Genomic DNA, 5,869 nt, shown 5'->3' with positions numbered 1-5,869 from the left:
CACACACACACACACACACACACACACACACACACACACACACGTTACCACACGTGTCACACACACAAACGCTGCTTTCTCTCATAAGTGTATGCTGCCTTTCCACAACTAAAGATCAGCCTCTCCGGGGGTGGGGCTGGGGTAAGGGTGGGGCTAGGGACCCGGGCAGGGCGGGGGCGGGGGCGCTATCTCTGTCTGTCTGCTGGCGGGAGGACAGCTGCCAGAGCTTCAGGCTTCCTTCTCAGCAAACCTGCTAAGCAAACCCTCTGCTCCTGTAGATCCTGAGTCAGCTTTGTTTCCACGTGTGCAACCTTTCTCCCACTCTGACATGCGCACAGCTTCTGGCTGCTGCTTTGCTCCCTCTGAGCGTTCTTGTCACATCCTGCTGCTCTTTCCTGCTCCCCACGCTTTTTCTCATGGTGCGTTCTAGCAGTCAAGAGGCCATCCCCTTGCTTGGGCACCTGGTCCAGACCTGCCTCCAAAGATCTCCAGGAGAAACCACTGTACCTGCAGTTTCTCCCAGTTTAACTTTTAGATCAAAGCAAGTACTAAATTCTCAGCCCCTGGAAAACAGAAAGGCTACTCCCACCCTGGCTGTCTTTACTGCTCTTAGTGCTGAGCTCAACACCATTACTTTTTGGGGGGTGGGGGGGAGGGGGCGGTGAGACTGGATTTATCCGGACATTAAAGGCTATGCTCACAACCAAAAAAATATAAGAAACAGACTTTCTCTAAGTAGCCCTGGCTGTCTGGAACTCATTCTGTAGACTAGGCCTTGAACTCCGAAATCCTCCTGCCTCTGCCTCTGCCTCCAGCGTGCTGAGAATAAAGGTATGTACCAGCACCACCTGGCCATATATATTATATACTACAAAGCTCATCTCTATTCAGTCCACAGAATTCCAAACTGCTGCTCTAGCTTACCAAAATGTCTTCTGTCACACTGTTTCTTTCTGCCCCCACTCTTGCTCCCCAGACCCTCCTGCAGCACAGCTTTTAGTTGCCATAAAAAGGTGTTCCAGAGAAAACTGAGTTAAACAGACCAAATTCACACCACACACCACACACACACACACACACACACACACACACACACACACACACACCTCTACAGAGGAAGTTATTTCCAAATCCCACTCTGTCTGCCCAGATATAAAGTTTCACACATTCCTCTGCCCCTCAATGGTTAAATGTGATCATGTCCAGCTGAGAAAATGGTTTACAATAAAGTATCTCTATAAAAACTTATATGGGCTGGTGAGATAGCTCAGCAGTTAAGAGCACTGACTGCTCTTCCGAAGGTTCTGAGTTCAAATCCCAGCAACCACATGGTAGCTCACAACCATCTGTAATGAGATCTGATGCCCTCTTCTGGTGTGTCTGAAGACAGCTACAGTGTACTTGCATATAATAAATAAATAAATAAACATTTTTAAAAAACTTATAAAGGATAGTTATACTATAGTTCTCATGGTATATATATATAATATATATATATATATATATATGAATCCTAAGGTCAAGATTCTGTTACATCCAGATAAAATTGAGTCCTGACTATTTACAAGATTTTTTAAGTATTGATTTCTGAGTGATGTTGACAAAATCTTTTTTTTTTAAGATTTATTTATTTATTTATTTAATGTAAGTACACTGTAGCTGTCTTCAGACACACCAGAAGAAGGCATCAGATCTCATTACAGGTGGTTGTGAGCCACCATGTGGCTGCTGGGATTTGAACTTCAGACCTTTGGAAGAGCAGTCGGGTGCTCTTACCCACTGAACCATCTCACCAGCCCGACAAAATCTTATTAGTGTATATAAAACTGGCTTTTAAAAACAAAGATTTTGCTTTGTTCTTTTACTAGAGATATTTAAAGCCTGTAGTGTAATTTCTGCAAGTATTGTTTGTCTGGATTTTACACCAATCCTTGGACTGGTGGTTGATGGTCATTGTTTCAACCTGAGCGTGCATCTCCCCAGCAGCAGCTCTTCCAGAACAAGACCCTGGACAGTGAAGCTTCTCCCGAAGGCCCTCCAGTGCTCTCTCTTTTCTAACAAAGACAAGATGCCAGATAGCTTACTTTTCTATTCCTGTGACTAAACTCCACGGCCAAAGCAACTTATTAAAAAAAAAAAGGTTTGTTTTGGGCTTACAGTCCCAGATGAATAAATCCATCACCACGTGACCAGGAAGTATAGGAGGCAGGCATGGCAGCTGAAGTAGCCGAGGGCTGAGGGCTTACATCTCCAACCACAAACAGGAAGCTGAGAGAGAAAACTGGGGTGGCAAGAGGCCTTGAAACCTCAAAGCCTGTCCTGGTACTTGAGTGAGGTATTTCCTATAGCAAGGCCACACCTCCTAAATCTACCCAAATAGGACTGCCAGTCAAGGACCAGAGAGTCAAATCTCCAAGAGTATGGTGGTGGTGGTGGTGGTGGTGGTGGGAGACATCTCATTCAAACCCCTCTATATCCTGTACATCATGAAGATAAATAGATTGGCAAGTCTTTTCTATGTCTTCCACTATGCTGTCCAGAATCAATTTATTAGCCTCTCTCGAGGTCTTCTCTGTAGTTGTCAGGTCATGATTTCCATTACCTTCTTCCAGTGGGCTTAAACTTCACTCACGGCCTATCATCTTTGGGCGTTGGAACACATTTTGTCTTTATAAGACCCATAACATGAGGCTGGAGAGATGGCTCAGCAGTTAAGAGCACTGGCTTCTCTTCCAAAGGTCATGAGTCCAATTCCCAGCAACCACATGGTGGCTCACAACCATCTGTAATTGGATCTAATGCCCTCTTCTGGTGTGTCTGAAGACAGTGACAGTGTACTCAGATATTCATAAAATAAATAAATCTTTAAATAAATAATAATGAGCACCCTTACCCCCTGGGGGGATCCATAACCTGAGAGCTAATCAGTCCAGTTTCGATTGGAACATGCTCAATAATTAGCCTGACTTAATTTTTGTTTTCTCCTCCTCCTCTTCCTTCCCATCTCCTCCTCCTCCTTCTTTTAGATTTTTCATGACAGGGTTTCTCTTTGAAGTGCCAGCTGTCCTGGAACTTTCTGTGGACCAAGCTGGCCTCAAATTCATAGAGATGCCCTGCCTCTGCCTCCCAAGTGCTGGGATTAAAGGCCTGCACCACCACCCTGCATAACCAATCTTTCTTAGCAAGTGGAGCAACCCATTTCTTCTTGGCTCCCTTCTTGCTAGCTTTCATCAGATATTTATTGTTGATGACCCCAGTGGTGCCAATCACCCATAAACTAAATGCAATACTTCCTGGTGGCATTTGTTAACACTTCATCTAATGAACGTCAACAGTAAACTTAGAGAGTTAAAATGTTACAGATTGAAAGCTAAAATTACCTTGGGCTCTCTTAGCCTTTTAATACCCAACCTACTATCTTCTTCTGTATATACGTTAACATTTTTATGACCTTAACTGAGAAGCCACTCAATGGGACTAAAGTTAATAAAATCTTAACTACTCTATTAAAGGCTGTCTTTATGCTCTGATACTCTTCTCACAGGCACCTCTGAAAGGAAAGAATTGAAACTTCCTGGGGTGACTGTTCTCTCATGAACACTTTGTTTTACGCCCCCTCCTCCACCTGTTGAGGTTTAGTCTGTTGCTATGTATCGTAATGCTAATTGCAGGCCCCCAAGACACGGTTGCCCCAGAAACAAGTCTGCATGTAGACACAAGTGACCTAGCTCCCAAATTATTTCTGACTGGTGAATAGAGATGCCTTCAGCCTATAGCAGAATTGAGACAGATAAAACTTGGTGTTCCGGGGCCTGGACTCAGAGGAAACCACAAGGAGAGAGAGAAGAAGGTGGAGAGGGAGAAAGACACCCGAGAGAAGAAGGTGGAGAGGGAGAAAGACACCGTGGGTCAGGAGTCAAGAAAGGCTGGTCAATTGGAGTTAAGAGTAGCCTAAACAAAACAGTAGACCATAACTGACAGTTATCAATAGGAAATAGATTTCAATAGCATAGAGGATAGATATCTGCCAACCTTGGTGCTAATAAAGGCTTATTATAAGTAGAAAGGTCGCCGGGCGTGGTGGCGCACGCCTTTANGGCCAGCCTGGTCTACAAAGTGAGTGCCAGGACAGCCAGGGCTACACAGAGAAACCCTGTCATGAAAAACCAAAAAAAAAAAAAAAAAAAAAAAAGTAGAAAGGTCATTTGTATCTTTTATCTGGGAACCGAATGGTCATCAAAGGTGGGGTAGCAGCCCCAGACTGAGATTAAATATTTTCTACCACACCCCAAAGCTACTCAAGCCATGCCCACCTACAGCTGTGTCTCTCCCTACCCCCCAACCCTCTGCAGTCCCTTTTTCTCTTAGCAACTTCACAGTTCATCAGGGTTCTGATGACCTTTATGGGTTTCATCTTATTGCTTTGGTTCTGATGGTCCTTTCTCTGTACTCAGCTCTCTGTCTCTGGACTCCTGCCCTTAGCACAGCTTTTTCTGCCCATTGTCCTAACAAGCCCCTGAGTTCTCCTAATCCTATCCTCACTGTTCAGTGTGTTGATCTGTGAGTTCATCCATTGCCTAAACTGTGTAAACTGAGGCTCACAAATGTACCTACCTGCTCTCCCTCCCCAGCTGTGCTTCCATTTTACACCTGTCCCTTCCCTTCTACCTTCTTAGACAAGCAACACTTTTTTTCTCATCATATCTGCTGCCCTGCTTTTCTTTTTACTGCTCAAAGACTGTGCCTGAAACTTACTCCAGTGATTTAAGTGAGAGTGTCTCCCATGGGCCCAGATGTTTGGTATCTGGTCCCCAGGTGGTGGCACTGTTTGGAATAGTTTAGGAGGTTGTCCTTGCTGAAGGAAGTATGTCACCAAGGAAGGCTTTGGGGTTTAAAACACTTTACTCCTTTCTGTATGTTCTCTCTGGCGTCCCCTCAGCTTCCTGCTCTAGCCACTCTGCCTTTGCTTCGTCATGAAGGATGAAATCTACCCCTCTGGAACAGTAAACCTTTGTCATGGTACACGGATCACATGCCACAGAACATCCACAGAGCAGGAAGTGATACATTTACCAGCCCCCAGAACTATGCAGGGTCCCAAACGTTCAATAATACAAGAATCTTAGGCTTAATAGATGCAACTATCAGATGCTGTGTTTAAATAATATTTATTTTAGTTTTATTTGTTTGGGTGTTTTGTGCTCACATTGTAAGGGTCCATTCACTGAAGAATGACACCCCAGACTCAATAGTATGTAAAAACAAAGTATGTTTTATTCTGTAGAGTCCAGCATGCTGAGGTCTCCCCATTACTAGAATAGAGCGACAACCAAGTGAATTTGCAGGCCTGATTTAAATAAAGCACATTAGGGGATTCCGGGGTAGGTGACGGCTATGTAATCTGTTGATTCCATCTCTACATTCCATTACTGGAGTGTGGGTGCTGGGAACCTGCTGGTGAGGTCTGGAGACTGTTACTGAGGCAGTAGCTGAGGACGTCTAGAAACTGCTGCTGACCCATTGTCCTTGCCTCAGGCCAGGTGGCAGGGCAGCTTCTGAGGCCTGGATTTGCCTGGAATTGCCCGGTTCTTAGAAAGAGAGATTTAGGACTAGTCTCCTTAACTGCCTATCTGAAGCCATGGAATCAGCCTAGCCTTCTCAACATATGTCTGTATGCATGTATGTTTGTGCACTGTGTGTGTGTGTGTCGTACCCATGAAGGCCAGAAGAGGGCTTTGGAAGAGAGTTACATCTTCAACTGGAGTTACAGATGGTTGAGAGCTGCCACGTGATGCTGGGAATTGAACACAGGACCTCTGAAAGAACAAGTGCCCAAGTGCTCTCTCTTTTTTTTTTTTTTTTTTTTTTT

This window comes from Mus caroli, chromosome 8 (genome assembly GCF_900094665.2).
Source record: "Mus caroli chromosome 8, CAROLI_EIJ_v1.1, whole genome shotgun sequence".
Classification (NCBI taxonomy): Eukaryota; Metazoa; Chordata; class Mammalia; order Rodentia; family Muridae; genus Mus; species Mus caroli.
Note: the sequence above shows the minus strand (reverse complement) of the source record.